The sequence below is a fragment of the Canis lupus genome, chromosome 7 (assembly GCF_003254725.2).
Source record: "Canis lupus dingo isolate Sandy chromosome 7, ASM325472v2, whole genome shotgun sequence".
Taxonomy (NCBI): domain Eukaryota; kingdom Metazoa; phylum Chordata; class Mammalia; order Carnivora; family Canidae; genus Canis; species Canis lupus.
This window is the reverse complement of record NC_064249.1, coordinates 6,776,474-6,794,453: the sequence shown is the minus strand read 5'-3', so window position 1 is coordinate 6,794,453 and position 17,980 is coordinate 6,776,474. Positions and strand designations below refer to the sequence as shown.

General features: G+C 44.9%; 1 long non-coding RNA gene across 1 annotated transcript in view; it reads right to left on the bottom strand.

Annotated features, from left to right (window-relative positions):
- Positions 1–17,531, bottom strand: part of LOC112648554 (uncharacterized) — a 55,865-nt gene extending 38,334 nt beyond the window's left edge. Inside the window, exons 1-3 of the long non-coding RNA XR_003129127.3 lie at positions 17,426–17,531; positions 17,020–17,092; positions 11,956–12,058 (exon numbers count right to left, since the gene is read on the bottom strand). This is a non-coding gene — a long non-coding RNA (uncharacterized LOC112648554). The remainder of the gene's footprint in view (positions 1–11,955; positions 12,059–17,019; positions 17,093–17,425) is intronic.
- Positions 17,532–17,980: the final 449 nt, after the last annotated feature.

The window sequence follows — 17,980 nt, the reverse complement described above, 5'->3', positions numbered from 1 at the left end:
ACAACAGGGGTCCAGGAGAGTGACTGAGAAGGCTAGGGTCTGGTCAGAGCTAGCTAGAAGAGCCCAGACAGAGCAACAACGCCCCCGTCTAGCAGGACCCAAGGGAGAGATGAAGCACAGAGCACATGCGGCTACGGAATTAGCCAGGGGGAGGTAAAAATAAAAGACAGAAAGGAGACAGGAGTTTGGACAATTATGGGTCAGAATTAACCAAGAGTGCTGACCAAATGCACAAAAGGGAACGGAGAGCGAATCATATTTACTGGAAGTAGCCAGAAGGCAGCAGGCAGTTGATAAGGTAGGTGGCCACCAATGTAGTCTGCCCCCGGAAGCTGACAGTGGTCTATCTCAAAGGCAAAGGCTTGATTTTGAGCTACAGAACAGTTGCAGGGAAAATGCCTGGGAAGTTCGGGGGTGCTAATTAATATTTTAAACCTGAGTTAAGCTAACTCCACCACGGGAATAGCACCATTTTGGAAGGCCTGAGGCCGTGTGATCTGGAGAAAAGGCCATGGAACTGGTGGCCACGAGGCATGGCTTCTCCTGGTTCAGAGACTCATTCATTACAAATTTATTGAGAGGCTACCAGATTCTAAGCCCTGTACTAAGTTCTAGAAAATCTAAAATAACTATTAAAGTAATAAAAAAGCAACAAATATGATAGACCAATAATGCTGCTACTACTACTACTACTACTACTACTACTATTTAGTGATTAATGTGTGTTGAGTACCATCCCAAGTAGTTCGTATTTATCAGATACCTTAAATCTGAGAACAACCTACTGAGGTGGGTAATGCTTTTATATCCATTTTTCACATGTTGGAACCAAAGTGAAGAAATGATAAGACGGACTATTTCTGCTTCAAAGGGCCTTATTTTCTAACAGTCATGACTCCCATTAATGGATTGACTTTTGGGGACTTTTGCTTCTGTGTCCTCTTCCATTGCCATGGCAAGAATAGCTAAAGATGTTAAGAGCTTTCTCCGAGCCATATTATCTCACTTAATCTTAGTGATGACCTTATGAGGTGATTATTATCACCATTCCCATCTTACAGAGGACGAAACAGAGTTTCAGAGAAATAAGCCATTTTCCCAAGAGTTCATTTCTGGGATTTAAACACAGGCAGCCTAACTCCAGCCTAAAACACGAGTACAAATTAGGAGATTGAACTAAGCCTCTGAGCTCCCATGTCACTGGAATGTCCTAGGACATCTATGAGTTCCCTGAATTTCACGTATTTTACGACCCAGATGCATAGTATCTGAGTCAGCTATGAATGCCAACAAACTCTAAGGGACAGCCTGAAGAAGAAGTCACAACCTAAGAACAAGTTGTGACAGGAGGAAAAAAATCTATTTGATGTCCATGGCAATGGGAAAGAAGAGCAAATTCAAGGTCTCCTCCGCCTGTGTGGACTCAGATCCCACACTGCACGGGGATGCTCCATTCAGTTGGCAGACCTCAAGGCACAAGAAATAATTGACTCTTTGTGAGTGCAGGGATTTGTTTCTGCACAGATCCAGAATGCAACCTTTCCTGATCGAGTTGAACAGGAAAGGATTTAAATTGAGGTCTTGAACTCAAAGGAGAACACATTAATCATGCTCATTGCCGGAGTCAGAAACAAATTCATTTTTCCTGTAAGGAGTGTTATCAAGCAGGAAATCAAGTCCACAGGTGAGGGAGGTGGTGAGGTGCCTGGGGGCAATGACAGAGGTGCCTGGGCAGACACTGGAGCAAGTGCATCTCCAGACTCTATAGAACTTCACACACACACGCGCACGCACACACACACACACACACACACGTCCCCATGTGCAGAAGACTATGTGAAACTTTTGGCTTGTGTAATAGATGACCCAAAGTGTAAAAGATGCTCCAAAACTTGAGAACTTCGATTTGTCCAGAGTCAAAATGATTCATTCATTCATTCATTCAACAAATATTTAGTGAATGCTTAAGCTCTACACCTAAGGGATTTAGCGGGGAAACAAATAAACATTGGCCCTGCCTTTCTTAACCTTATTTCTAAATACAGAAAATGATCACAGGGCCTGATAACGATAGATAAACCAATAGCTAAACAAGACAATTCTAGGTGGGCACACATGTTATGAAGGGCACACACAGAATGATCTGATAGATAGAAGCCCAAGATGCAACCAGCGTAGACCTGGTCATTAGGGAAGATTTCTAGTGTGAAATGATGTTGGATCTGAGACCAAAAGGATAAACGGGAATCCATGTTACGAGCATGGGTATGGCAGCACTAGGAAGCAGGGAGAGCAAGCACAAAGGCCTCTGGGACAGAAAGTAGCAAGCCTGGCCTGTGCCAGGACCCAACTGGAGGCCGCCACGGTTGGTGCATAATGAGAGGAGCATACGGGATGGGATACATGCGAGAAGAGGCTAGGGTAGGGTCAGATCGCACAGAGTTTGATGCCCCATGCTAAGGAGGTGGGTTTTATTTAAGAGCAAGTGAAGCTTTTGAAGCAAAGGACTGATTTGATTTGTTTTTTGAAAAAGCTCACTTTGCTACAGGGTGGAGAATGAATCATAGGGGTTCCAGATGGTGGCAGGAAGACCAACTAGAAGACTACGGCAGTTGTCCAAGCAGGAAATGATGGTCACTTGGATTAAGGTGGGGACTGGGCGGCGGGGTGGGGGGGCTGGAAAAAAGGCAAGTGGATTCAAGAGTTATTCTGGAGGTAGGACCCACTAACGGGTTGGGTATGGGATTGAGTAATGCCATAGGAACACAAGCTTGGTTTTGTGAATTCGGTTTTGCTTCATAGAACAGAGATATCCCTGAGTGTGAAGCACAGGTAACCAGTCTGAGTTTCTCCTGCTCTTCTCTTGTGCTGAGGACCCTGACAGATCACAAGAGGAAGGACAGAGAGCCAGGAGCATGGATGACCCCTCCCCTGGACCTGAGGCCTCCTGGCACAATCAGCTTCTGGAGTAGCTTTGACAAGAGAGTAGTACCTGGAGGGAGACAACGACGCAAAGTGCTGGACACAGAAAGTTGGAAGATGGCCTTGCCAGCAATTGTAGACTGACCTTATCCCATCCGAGAGGGATATGAGCCATAAGATCAGGATGGGCACACACACTCTGTGTGTGTGTGTGTGTGTGTGTGTGTGTGTGTGTGTGTGAAGGATAGCTGGAGTTTAATTGGGAAAGAGAATGAAGAGCAGAAGCTGGTTTGCCATTGTCTTTAGATGGAAAGGATATGCCTTACCTGCCTTGAATGAAGAGAAAGAAAAAATAACTTCATCTAGATCCTGGATGTCTAAACTTGCCTCTGATTTGCAGCAAAAATAGAAGGGTGGGTGGTAAAAATTTGACTGAAACAGTTTTCAGGAACTCAGTTTCCTTCAGTGCCTGGCACCTCCAGTCCATCACGCAAGCAGGTCCTCCCACAAGACCCTGGCACTCGGGGGCCGGGCTGCTGCCTCACGGGGGCCTCGTCGTGGGACAGAGGGAATCCTTGGCCAAGTCCTCTTCGGAGGACTTTTAGAGTCGATAAGTCATAAAGAGGGGCAGGTGGGGCTCTAAAAACCTTTTTAAAAAACAAATATAAACCCAGAGCTGGGTCTGAGTGGCCTGCTTGGGAGAATCAGGGGAAATGAAGCCGACTCCTGGGTGGGAAGAAAAGCAGAATTGCTGAAGAAGGAATGGGAGTGCATGTTTTGCTTGGCATGTGATAAAAGAGAAAGAACCAGCAAGGAGTGGCGCTCCTCTGACCCTTTAAGGGGGACTCCCTTCCCTCCAAGTATTTAATATCTCCATGTTTTGACAAGTTACTTAACCCCTTGGGCCTTCGTTGCTTTGTAAGTAGAAAACATATGACAAAACCTCAATTGCCTAGAGATAGGGACTGGAGCATGTGATCACTTGAGGTCATTTCAAAATCCTGGGCCTGTGAGTCTATACAGGAGACAATTTCATGCCAAGGTGAAGAATGTAGAACGGGAAGGAAGCTTATGCCCAAGTCCTCCGTGTCCTGGCTGAAGAGCCTTGGACAAGTCATTTATCACCTCTTTGTAAAGTGCCGATTATCATAGGGTTATTATGAGGATTGAATGAGTTAATAGATGTAAATTGCTCAAAAACAGTGCCTGGCACATGGTTATGACTCCTTAAATATTAGATATGTTTTCTCTGAAAACCAACCTTCTGTGCCAATCATGCTATTATTTTGACTCCAAAGAATTCAACACAAGGATCCTTAGGCTACCAAGATGATCCCGCGTCCACTTGTCTATGCTCCTGCTTCCATGGAAAAGTGGTCTAAACTATGCCAGAGAGATGGGAGTTTGTGCCACATCTTATCATTTGGGGAAGCACCCTGAGGTGTCTGGTTTCCAAGGTTACCACCACAGCTGGTGGGCTTGGATGTGACCAGGGAGTCCTCTTGGACTAGGAAAATTTGTGGATACCACAGCCACTGTAAATGAGACCAACCTCAAGAAATCCAGCATTTGGGCCAAAGATCACAGGAAGGGGCTATTTTCAAACATCAGAAAGTGACCCAAAGAGCCAATTCAAGCTGTTGTCCCCTCATTGATGTCCTAGGGAGTCATGAAGCAGAATGATCTCTTCCCAAACTTGTTTTATTAGTAAGGCCAAAGATTTGTTAATTAACCATGAATCTTATTAAAAAGAAGAGACACGACTTCACAAAGCCCTGGGGACCCACGGTTCTCAGAGCCAGAAGCAGAGGCCATCAGGAGAGGCAGGAAGAGAATTTGGTGACCCGGCTTGGAGAAAGAAAGCATACCTAGAAGTCCTCCTTTCCTGAGTGCAACGTTGAATGTTTCTCCAAAATAGGAATAATAAATGGCATGTGGGTGGTTCCATTTTCTAACAAACTCAGACACCTTCAGGAGCAACTGCCATCGTATTCCTTCCAGAAGAAAGAAGCATTGCAAATGCCTTTCCTTATATAACGGAAGAGAAATCTGCGGTCCAGGGAAGAACTTGTCAAGATAGCAAAGCAGTAGGAAGACTTGAAATAGAACTTCACTGTTCTACTCCCAGCTACTCAGGCAGCCTCGTACCTGATATTTTAAGCAATGAATAAAAGATGACTTCCCACAGAATCTTTTGGTTAGGCCCCTGCCCTGACCCAAAGGAGTGACAATGTTTTGGAAAGAATAGGGAAACCATTGCCTAATGGTCTTGCTGCCTCTGGTCCCTTCCCCTAAAATTCAATACTGTTGCCAGGGTGATTTTTCTAAAACTTAAATCTGCTTATGTCATTCCCCTGGTAAATCCTTAAATGACTCCCCATTGACTTTAGGATAAAATCCAAAGGCCTTGGCCTTTCATTAACTGGCTCCTGCCTTCCTCACGGGCTTCACCCCTTCCCTTCTCCCCCAACCACACACCCTCTAGTCCACCCATCAGGAGCTTCCACTGGCCCCCAGTAGCCATACTCTCTCTTTACTCTTGTATTCTATGTTCTCAATGTATTGTTCATTGCCTGCCCTACCTTTTCTCTCTCTTTTTTAAAATATTTATCTATCTATCTATCTATCTATCTATCTATCTATCTATCTATTTAATGGAGAGGAGGGGCAGAGGGAGAGAGAATCTCAAGCAGACACTCTGCTGAGCACAGAGCCTGGAGTGCGACTCCATCCCAGGACCCTGAGATCACGACCTGAGCTGAAATCAACAATTGGCTGCTTAATTGACTGAGCCACCCAGGCACCCCTGCTGTCCATCCTTTCAATTTTCCAACTTCACCTACTTCATAGCTAGCTTTCACCTCCTCTAGGTTCCCTTCCCTCACTCTTTAGGCTGGATAAGGCTCCTTTGTCGGTGCTTTTTCAGGACACCGAGGAGACCCCTTAGCCAAGATGTTTCACCACCTTTAGAGTGATCCCATTGCCCACCTGCCAGCGAGCTCCCCCTAGGCCAAAGGCTGGCTGCTTTCATACCATATGTCCAGCCCCAAGTACAGTGCCTGGCACATGGCAGACAGATGCCTAATAGAGAGTAACCAAACATCTTTCTCTCTCTCACCTAAAGTAGTCATCTCTCCTTTAGTAATATTATATATAACTATTTGCATGGCTATTTAATTGCAACCTAGAAAAAATAGGGGAGCAGAATCAATCATTGTTCAGAAAGTGATTATTACCTGCTTTATTAGAGAAATACAGTGTCATCAATAACCCAAAATAACAGAGGATCCAGAAGTCATGTCTAGCTGGATTACAGCATAGGTGTGTGTGTGTGTGTGTGTGTGTGTGTGTGTGTAGGGAAGGGGCAAGTGCAATTATGTGTGAGATTTACTTTTATAATTTGACCTTTGTTTTTGTTGATTGTGTGTCTGTGTCTGTTCCCTGGGAGCATGCTCACTAGTACAGAGAGTGAAGGGGAGGAAATGGCAAGAAGTTGGAAGGAGTGAGTCTGGTCTTGCAAATTGCCCAGACACACACTCCTCCAAATGCATAACCCATAATAACGCCCCAGGAATGCAGCAAGGAGTTATCAGTGTTAGCAATCTCTTTATCATAATAACCCCTTACGTTTATGTTGTATGCTAGAGTTTACAAAGCACTTTTCCATTAAAGTACTCATTTGTTTCTGACACCATTCTAAAAGGTACAAAGAATATTTTATCTTGTCTTGTTTTTTCTTTAAATAATGTAAGAAGCAGCCATGTGCCCACAGACAACACAAAAAAATTAGAACCTTCACGGAAACTTGTACCTCTCAGTGTTGTAGTCTTCTCTGGTTCCATACACTCCCCATCCCACACCCCAAGCCCCATGCTACAGGAAACCATCTGCTTTCTTTTAGATGCATTTCTAAAAAGCATAGTTTTGTTTTAGTTTTTAACTATATAAAATTGGCATCATGCTACATAAATTATGTGTGCCTTACCTTTTAAAAACTTAATATCATATTTTTAAGTTTCATCCATATTATTGCCCAGAACTGTAGTTTATCCCTCTTATCTGCCAGATATTATTCCACATATGACCAACTTTATCACAGTTCACTCACCCACTTCTCCATCAGTGGGTACGTGAGTTGTTTACAGTTTTGTTATGGAACAGTGTTACTATGAATTTTTTTTGAGGGAGGCATGAGCACAAGCAGGGTGGGTGGCAGTTAGAGGGAGAGGGAGAAGCGGGAGAAGCAGGCTCCCCGCTGAGCAGAGAGCAGGATGTGGAGCTCAATCTCAGGACCCTGGGAACATGACCTGAGCAGAAGGCAGACATTTAACCAACTGAGACACTCAGGAGCCCCCCTTTTTTTAAATTTTGAATATTCTTATACATACATCTTGGTATCCCCCTAGAGAAGTATCTCTTGGGTATATGGAGCATTACAGTTGCAAAGTGATAGAGAAAGTGAATGTTTAATTACAGAATAATGTCACACTGTGTTATAAGATATGGTCATACCAAATTGTGTGCCCAGCAGCGGTGTATAGGAGTACCAATCACTCTAGCCCCTCCAACATTAGGGTTAACCTAAACAACTGAAGAGTGGTAAAATATGAGTCTCGAACTAGTCTCCTTTGAGCCAAATCAGGCAGTTTGTCTTGAAGAGTACTTTTCTAGTTGTTTTTATTTTTTTTAAATCTTAATTTGAAAGCCCTTAGATGGAGACAATTGAATACTGTAGACCTCATTATTCCTAGTGTCTGCTACATGGGCCAGTTCACACATTTAGGTTGTCTCCTGGCCTCTGTAGGAATTTGAATTGAGATCCCTATGATTTGTAAAGTCTATGAATTTAGACCTATGGAATAATAGTGAGCCCAAGAAATGGGCTTTAGAATGTGCTTTCTAAAAGAGTATAGGAAGAACTCACTTGAATGCCCTGTAGATTTTGATAAAGCATCCCCAAAACCCACAACTGGTTAGTCTGTACCAAACAGAAAGAGTTATGATCTAAAGAGTTAGTGGAATCAAGTTCAAGTGACAGGCACAAATGGGATGGTACCTGAAAGAAACATCGGTGGAGGGCATGTGCTACCACCAGTCACCCACACACCAATTCTTAGACATTTATATCATTATCCCCATTTAATAACCAAAGAAAATGAAACATAGGGAAGGTCATTGGCTTCCAGAGCTAATAAATAGGTGAGAGCTGGGATCCAAGCTTATGGCTGAACGAATTAATCCAAACCCATGTAGGGTACACCATTGCACACTGCCTCCTAAGTAACACACTGTCCCCTCTCTGTTGGAGCATTAACCAGGTTTATGGGAAGCATCTAAATCTTTTTCAAGTGTTTTTTAAATGTTTTTTTAATTATTTGAGATAGAGAGAGAGTGGGGGATAGGGAGCAGAAGCCCAGAGCCCAACACTGGGCTCAATCCCAGGACCCTGAAATCTTGATCTGACCCAAAACCAAGAGTCAGCCATTTAACCAACTGAGCCACCCTGGTGCCCCTGGGAAGCATGTAAATTTAATCCCCAATTGTGCTGCAAGGTGGCTCTAGCACTTGCTATCGCAGTACTTGCAGGTAAGGAAATTGAGGTCTAAAGAGGTTAAGGGGCTTGCCCGAGATCACCAGGGTAATATGTGAAGGCACTAAGCTAAGAGCATGTTCCCCTCATACTAACACCAGCTTCTTACTCCATACTGACTGAGCCTTGAGTTCCTGTGAAAGGCCCAAAGACACATCATTGCAAACTGATATAATTTACTCTTTCTGGATTGAACCACATGTCTCCTTGCAACGAGACGCACCAGTTGATAGTTCCAGAAGGAGCAAGTATGGGGAAGGAGAGAATGATTTTACCTATACTGATCTAGAAACCGAATACCTTCACAGATGTTGCTGCACTTTGAGTATAATTATCTTTTTTGGAAACCTACTAAAACATGAGGCACATGCCAGGACTTAGAGATTCACTAATCCTTCTGGAAAGGAGAAAAAAATAAGGAAAGCAATATTTCAAAGAATAGTAACATCCTTTCTAGAAACAGGGACTGAGAATGGGAACCCCTTCCATCAAGTTTTTAATGTGAAGCCTTTCTTTTCAAAGTAGGGTTAGAAAGTTGAAAGAATAAACTGATCCTGGTGAAGGCTCTCTTGTAGAGACCAAGAGAACCCTCCAACTTCAAGATAACCTTCCAGGGAAACCTCACTGGGTCATTTACCAACAACAGTTCTGACTCTGAATCTATTGAAAGAGAGAGAATGTTCCCGAAAGGCTGAAATGTCATTAGCACGAGCTGCTCTAAACTTTGATGGAAGTCCAGGGGCCCCTCTGCCGTGGACTCCCCTCCCCACCCTACAAGCCTGGGGAAGGTTTGAGATGAGATCACTTGTTTTCCTTCAGGCACAGAGCAGGGTACAGAAGATATGATGATGAATAGAATAGACATGGCCCTCAAAGGTCTCACAGTCTAATAGGGAGGGCATCGTACCCTGTACGATGGCAGAAGTATCCAGTTGGCCTGAAGAAGAGGGGAGAGCGATTACTACTCCCAGTGGTGGAGAAAACCACTCAGAAAGGGAGATGTAAGAGCTGGGATTTCAGGACAGGTGCAATGCTCAGTTCTACCCACTAGATCTCAAGCATGTTCCTGGAACTCTTTATCTTGGGTTATCTCTTGACCAAAAAGGCAGAGTAGTTATCTCCTGTGTGGCACAGAATTAATACTTTCATTTGCAGAGCTGAGATCCAATGGTCCTAAGATTATCGAGTAAACGTATCCCCTTGAAACACAGCCCTGCAGAGTGCAGCCTTTTTCCTGCAGTACATGAAGAAGAGAGATCTCCACCCAAGTGTTCTCCAGCTATCTGGATTTGTTTCATACCTGTGGAGACAGGGGATGACCTGATGACCCCCAGCAGTAGCATCCTGCCTCTTATCTTTCTCCCTATTATCCAGCAATAACAGCAACCTCTTATATTGTCTCACAATCCACCAGTTCAAGCCCACATCGCTATCTCCTATGACCATCAGATCGCCAGATGTGACTGCCTCTGCTTTCCTCTCCAGAGAAACTGGAGGCTACTTTGGTTCCAACACAGTGGAGGAAAAAAGTGGGGGAGAACGGATGATCATCTCCCACTCCCAGGCAATTTTAGCATCCTCACTCCTCCTGCCCCCCCTCCCTCCCATCAAAGTCAAACAAAGCCAACCATTCTATCCCGATCTGTCCCTTTCCCCTGCACTATATAAAGCTAGCCACAGATGGCATGCACGGATTGATGCTCCAAAACTCCCCAGTGGCCACTCTCTTCCATCAAGCTGGTTCCTAAATCTGTGGATACAGCAGACTTCAGAAGAGGAAGCAGCGTGATCACGCAGCATGAGCCTTGGCACAATGGAGTCTGGGCTGTGCCAGGGCTATGAGGCCCAAGTCTCACCCACTCTGATGCAGCACTCAGAATGGCATCTGGTTGCCCCGTTGCCCACGTGATGGGATCCTCGTGCTAAAAGCCAAGTTTCTTTCTTCAGTGTTCTCTGGGTAGTAGGTCAAGAAAATCATGATAAAGTAAGGAGAGAGGAAAAATGGTAATGTTCAGGGAACAGTAATTGAGGGACGTGGAGGAAACAAAAACTTGAATCCTTCCTTCTCTACTCATTCATTTTCCTGCATACACCTTCCAGACGGGGCTCTTGGGGAGGGCCAGCCAAGGAAATAAAATAAAGGTTTTGAAGGATGGAGGTCTTTTCTTCCTTGGGAGCTTTGGTACTGCTCCCAGTAACCCTGCCCCCAATCATCCTAGATTCCATCCCAAAGCACTTAACCATAATACTGATGTTATTTATTTATTATGTTTCAAGCACTGTGGAAAATGTGTTATTCTCATTTCTTCATTCCATCTTCAGGCAAAAGTGAAGGCCAGGATTATTTTCCCCCATTTCTCAGAAGAGAAAACAGAGATGCTATAGAAGTTGCCGAAATCACACAGCTCTTAGATAGTGGAACCAAGATTCTAATCCACCTCTGCAGGATTTCAAAGACTTCTTCCCTAAAGAATCTCATCAGCCCAAACTAGCTGTCATAACAGAGCAAAAAGGCATTACCTGAAGCTTACTATCTGGCAGATATTTACATTTTAATAGCCTGTCTCTTAATGAGGCTTCAATGAGCAAAGAAATGAATTGCTTGTAATGCTATTTGGGGCACTGTAATAGGTCACAGAGGAAATACATGGGGTTAGGAGTGTCTCAAATAATAGTGTGTAGACTATCGTCTATCTCGACTCCATATAATGAAGCCAGGCCCATCCGAAGGAAGGTTGAAGCTACTGCTTTGCATTTATTCCATTAGAAACTCTGCTTACTAGGGGTTATGAGCAAAAGAAGCTTCGTTTGGATAGAGGCAAGTCTTCCCAGTGAGGAAGCCTGTGGAAGTCTGGGAGATGGCTTTATTATATACCTGCGGATGCGTGTGCTCACGTGCACACACACACACACACACACACAGCTCTCACACCCTCCAGCTTGGGAGGGATTCAGTCCTACCTAATCTCAAAGAGATGAACAAGGTGATTTCCCAAGAGAATGCCTGGCCTCAACTTGGAACCATTAAGTTTGACTTGGAATATTCTATTTCATTTCCCAGAATTTCCTAAAGACACACATGTAGTTGGCATTTTCTGTCCTTAAAACAACATTAGATAAGCAAGGCAAGAGGCTTCCAACACATTTTTTGAAAAGAAAAACATTTTTCCAGACTTGGGTTAAGAATGAGCTGTCCAGCCAGTAACATTTGGGGATTCAATTGCCCCCCTCCCCCAGACATCCAGATCCCCCCACAAACCCCAAGTTTGATTTTCTGTCCTCCTGGATCAAGCCTCCTAGGAAATTATCTTTTGACAGGCTACCAAATGCAACACCTTGAAAGTAAACAGCAGGTCCAAAGTCCTTTATTTGTCTTTGTCTCTTCCCCCTGGCTGTGTGGAGATCATCTCGGGTAGAGGGAGGAAGACACGATTGGTGCTGACCTGCTAGGCTCCTGGGACTGCCAGAGGCTGGTTGCCAGTTCTTTCCTCTGGTGCTCACGCTTTTTCACCCCGTCCCTCTTGGAGTGCTCCAGTGCCTCCCGACCTGAAAGGGAGGGGAGAGAGAAGCACAGTTGCAAGAGGACTACAGAGGCAACATTCCATCAACAGGCACCCTGCCATATGCAGATCAATAATGAAAGGAAATCTAAATGGGACTTCAACGCTTTCATTCCAGAGATATGAATGCAAGTGAGCTAGATGAGTTTGGGTTAGATATCCCAGGATTACCTTTCCATTCCTCTTCATCAGTTTAGCACAGGGAGGAAGCTCTGAAAGTTCTAGTTCCATCCTATCAACAAAGATGGACATTCCTTGACAAATGCTTTCCTAATTAGCAGTTGGTCACCCAAGGTACACATTTGTCCTAGGGACATTTGTACCTAAGAAAGAATGCTCCAACTAGTCAATGCTTGACCTCAAAGTAAAAGCCAACATCCCTATTATAATTTCCTATAAGCCCTGTAGCACTTTGTCCTCTTCCCCAGCTTCTCTGACCTCATTTCTTACTGATTTGCTATCCAGGTTCCCCACTCACTCCCCTCCAGCCCAAATGTTTTACTTACCAAATCGCCCAGTTGAGTCTTACTCCTGGCTATTCTTTCAGACCTGACCAATATTTCCTCGGAAGGCTCCTTGGCTCACTCCCCTACTACATCAAGTCATTGTTCAAAGAGGCTTCCCCTAGTTTTCTAATGCAAAGTTCATCTGGCCCCATCCCGTGCCCACTCCCATACTCTCCCCAAACCCTGAACTCTCTTTTCTTCCTCCACAGCACTGGTCCTTTTATAACATACTGCATACTTTAGTTGTTTATTATGCTTATGACTTATTTTCCTTTATCTTCATACCCTATTAGAATGCTAACTTACAGCAGCAGGGATTTGGGGGTTCCTTCATCACTGATGTATCCCAAAAGTCTAGGATAATGACTTCTGCATAATAGATGCTCAAGAAATATTGGCTGAACTAATGCTGAGTGTAAGGATGTACTTCTCCTGGAGAAATTTCAAACACTCTCTAGAACTAGATCCGCCTCCACCCGTATTCCAGGCAGTCAGGTCCACCCCTGCAGGTGCAGTGGCTCTAAAAGGAGAGCAAGCCCCCCATGCTTCCTGTGTTCCCCACAGCTTAAATCCCCCCTCCCTTCCCCCTTCTACTTTCCTTTACACATGTCACACTCTGTGCTCACACTTAAAATGAATCTTAGCACCTTTTAACCTCTTGATTCATTTCATTGTAAGCTTCAGGTACAATAACCCTCTGTTTGCTTCTCTACTTGCTTAAAGTTCAGACTTTCTTCCCCTATTCTATGGCTTTGGTCTCTTGGGGCCTCATGCCACCCAGTTCTGCTCGGATGCTGGGTTCCTCTGCCTGACAACAAACCCACACGCACCCTGCTCTGCAGAGGGCAAGCTTGTACCCTAGGCAAGTAACCCCCTTGGATGTATCTCCATTCATTGTTACCAGTAATACCTGAACACATTTAAATCAGTAGCTCCAAGCTCTCGGCATCATCAGGAAACAAGTTTAATAAAGAGTATGACGCACAATTAGGCCTCTGTGTCTTCTGAGTGTCAGAACTGAAATTGAATTTGTACATCAACATGGCAAGTGCAAAACATGTAAAACCTGAAGCCACAATGATCACAAATCATCCCCAAACTGCACATGTGTTTTACAGAAAATTTCTCCTGGTCTAACTCTATCTGACAGCAAAAATCAAATTGTACTTTAGTTTTCAACAGCTACTCAATCTCCAAGAGAGGCAACCATTCTTAAACTGTCAACAGCCATACTGCCAACTCTACAGCATGGAAACTCTGAGCGCCCCAGACCAAGGCAAGGATGATGTGTTTACGCGGTACACTCTGCAGGCCCATTGCGTCTGGGAAACTTCAGCATCCACATTAATCACAAACTCCTCCCAGTGGAACCCCAGTCTACAGGACCCACCTGCCTCACACTTCAAGGTTCTATTCTTTTCCCTCCCTTCCCATGATATAAAAATGCTACCTATCATGTGTGTATCACTGTGGTGACTCCAGAGGACATTTCCTTCCATGTCTTAATCTTACTCCCATATGGATGCTGCAGAGTGGGCATTATTGCTCCCATATTAGGAAAGTAGTAACTGAAGTTCTGAAGAAGGTATAAGGGACTTGTGCAAGGCTCACAACTGGGACATGGTGAGTTAGGTTCGAACCCAGGTCCTCGATAGCACAGCCAGGGCTCAACCTGACTTCGTACTCAGTACTTGGCGTTCTTCAGCTCCCCAGTTAATACTTCTGCAGATAAACTCTTTCCATGCTAGCAACATGCTTCTTCTGGTTCTAACTGCATATCAATGCTACCCTGTTTTTGGACACGCAATGCATTTATTTTAGTTCCAACACCAAACATCCTGTGTTCGGTCACCCTTCCTCTTTTGTGTCTTGATTCACACGTTGACTATTGCACTTGTTATATTGTCCCACAGTTATTTGCCTGTGCATCTGTCTCCCCCTAAGGGGTCCTCCAGAACAGGGGCTGCATCTCAGCTCTATTCCCCCCAGATTTTAGCACAGTGCCTGATACAAGTGTTTTCAATAAAGATATGTCATTTTTGAGATGTCAAATGCATGACAATTGTGCCCAAGAGATGAAGGAGGATCCCTCAGAGTCCACATTCACAGCCTTCCCCATGGCACACTCGAGTATCATAGCCCTCCAGAGCTCACCAGGAAGAGGCAGACTGTGCAGCCACAGCCCACTTTGGCATCAAAAGGCCGGTGGACCTTCAGTACTGTTGCCCCAGGAGTCTTTGGAGAAACTTGACTTAGGGACGAGTTGATAGGGAAAGAGACACAGGAGAGATGTGCCAAGAGCACAGGGGGAAGGCGGGGGGGTGCCAGAAGGAGCTTCAGCTAGAACTCCAGTCTTTACCATGATGGTCCTGAGAAGTTTCTGTTTGTGCTAAGAGTGATCAGACTCTGAGGCCCCCAGGAGGAAAGCAACAACTGAATCAAGAAAAAGCTTATGCCTCAATCTGGAATAGTTTCTTGAGAAGCAGAACCCCAGGCTCCCTGAAAAGTGGCAGTCATAGCTGTTTTTTTATTTTATTTTATTTATTTATTCATGAGAGAAAGAGAGAGAGAGAGAGAGAGAGAGAGAGAGAGAAGCAGGCTCGCTGCAAGGAGCCTGATGTGGGACTCAATCCCAGACCTCCAGATCACGCCATGAGCTGGAGGCAGATGCTCAACTGCTGAGCCACCCAGGCATCCCTATAGTTGGTTTTATCTCCATAAAGTTTTGTTCCAAATTCCTCTTCCAGCTGGGGCCTCCATCCTACAAGTTTGTGCACATGCACGCACACGCACACACATACGCAAACCATCTCTGGGGACAGAGTTCAAAGATCTATCACATGACATGACCTAGAACGTTCCCAGCTCTCTGTACAAATTAGTTAAATTCAAGTAATTCAATTAATGTGTTAGGGTCTCCTATGTGTCCAGCAATACTCAGGACATACAAACCTGAATAGATAGGGTTCGTGCCCTGATGGAGCTCTCAGTCAAGGAGATCAAGTAGAAGCCATATTAAAGTAGAGACTTTATCACAAGTAATACAATGCTATGGGATTAAGGGAAGGGAGAAATTAATTCCTCCCAAGGAGAACAAGAATTCCTGGTAAAGTTGGTGTGACTTAAGCAGGGCCTGGAAGCATGGCATTGGGGCTGGTCACTTAGGTGTCCATGCAGAACTCCTGTCCCTTTCATATCTCCATTCCAAGGAGGAACTCAGACAGGACTAGTAGGTTCTCCCAAGGACAGTAAAAGTCAACCAGAAAGCCAAAAAGCAAAGACTATGGGCTCAGGGTCGTCCCCATTTTGGAGTGGGGATGATGCTAGCCCACTAAACCAACTCACTTAGGAATGGTGAGCACTCCAGATATTAAAGGAAAGTCTAAATATGGAATGCTTAGAACAGAACCTGGATGAAATTGTTCTGTAGCACCTTTTTTTTTCTTACCGGCACCATCTTCCACTCTTTCACATTCACTTTCCAACTTGTTCCCCATGCCAGGCCTGCTCCCACTCCCGGTATCAGATCTAGACACAGGAACTTTAACAGGAAATCGTGAAGGGAGGCAGAGTTCTATGGGACTAGGAGCGCTCGGGACATGTCAGAGGATGAGGAATACTTCCATACTGCTTCCCAGGGAGCAAGTGAGTGAGGATAGTGGGAGGCAGTGTCGCCAGAGTGTGTGGGGATCAGAGTATTTGGGGCTGTGAATGCTGAGCCGAGGAGTTTCGAGTGGATGATGGACCACTGAAGGCTTCTGAGGAGTGAATTGATCTAATCGTGTCTCTGCTGGCTTTCCCAAGACCTATGTCCTTACCTCAGGAAGTAACCACTTGCACAGTCAATTCTATCTGTAAAGATGGAGAAGGCCTTTGCTGCCTCTGTGGTCTACACTCCATGTGGGTGCCTGGAACTTGGCCTTTATGTGGTATCTGAGGGCCTTCAATGCCGAGTACTCAACTAGACATTGAGCACTGACAGGTGAACCCCAGGTGAGCCCTGATGTGACTGTGTCAGCCCTTGGTGAGACACCAGCAGGCCTGTCTGTGCAGACCCTTCTGCCAACAGTCTTCAGGTTCCCAGATGGCACAGGCCAGGCCAATATGGTATATCTCCTCTCATCCACAACACGTATTCTCCATCTTTACTGAAAGCCCCCAAGAAGAATATGTTGCTTCTTCAGTGGGATGCAGTGATTTTCATCACAAATGTATGGTATTAACCAAACCATGGGGAAGAGTTTCCACTGAGCTACGCATATTCCCTTGCGTAGCCCAAATGGTAACATGTGTTAGCCGGTGGGGAGCCACAAATAACCCCTCCTTGGCATGTGAGGGCATTCCAGTAAAAGCAAGCACACCCGAATCATCAGAGGCACGAATGAATAGCGGTGTGGTCAGTCTTGCTCATTGAAGAGAAAGAAAGTGCAACTGATATTACCTGGCAAGTTATATTGAAATCCTCCAGCCTGGAATCTCAGGATTGATAGGCTTGGGTGGAGCTGGGGCCGAATCTGTGAAGTAAATAGAAGTAAGGCCTTTTTTTCTTCTTCTTCTGGTTTCTGGGTTATCAGGGACTAGAAGTGTTTCCATGGCAAAATAAATAATCTGATAGTTACAAGGAACATATTTTTTAAAACATAAAAATGGGACATATGGTTTGACAAGTATGAGTGTACTTTGGAAAATATAAGGAGGGGGAAAACAGCATGTAAAATTGCAGCTGTTCCTGAAAAATCTTTAGCATGTGGTCACCTTCACACGGTGCCCTTACTGAAGAGAAATAGAGTATATGTAATCCGGGATAAGCCAATTAACACAAATCACTAATTGCAACTATGGCTAACCTCTGGTCTTTGTGTAAGAAGAATTCATCAGCGCTGCTCCGGGGAGCCTCTTCGGTGACTCTGGGCTCTGAAGCTAGTCACTCCGAGGTCTCGGCCTCCTGCAAGCAAGCGAAGGAGCCTTCATTTCTGCAGGAGACTAACAAAACTCTGGCCACTGTAGCCTTTGGTGAGCAGACTCAGAGGCTAATCAAGTGAAAGGGAAATTAGACACCGTCCTCCGAGAGAGCTTACCCTGAGAGATTTATCCATTCCTTTTTTCCTGAACAATTTAGACCAGAAGAAGGGAACAGCTTTCCTTACTACCTAGGAATTGCTTTATTATCATCTGCAAAACACATAGATGGTTTTGTCTGCCCCGATATACACATACACACACCTTCATCACGGTTCCCTCCTCCCAACACCTCTCTCTCTCTCTCTCTCTCTCTCTCTCTCTCTCTCTCTGACACACACACACACACACACACACACACACACACACAGGATGTAAGAGCAGGCTCCATTTGGTTGTAGCTCCTGGGAGGGATGCAAAACGGAGCCAAATTTGCATAGTAT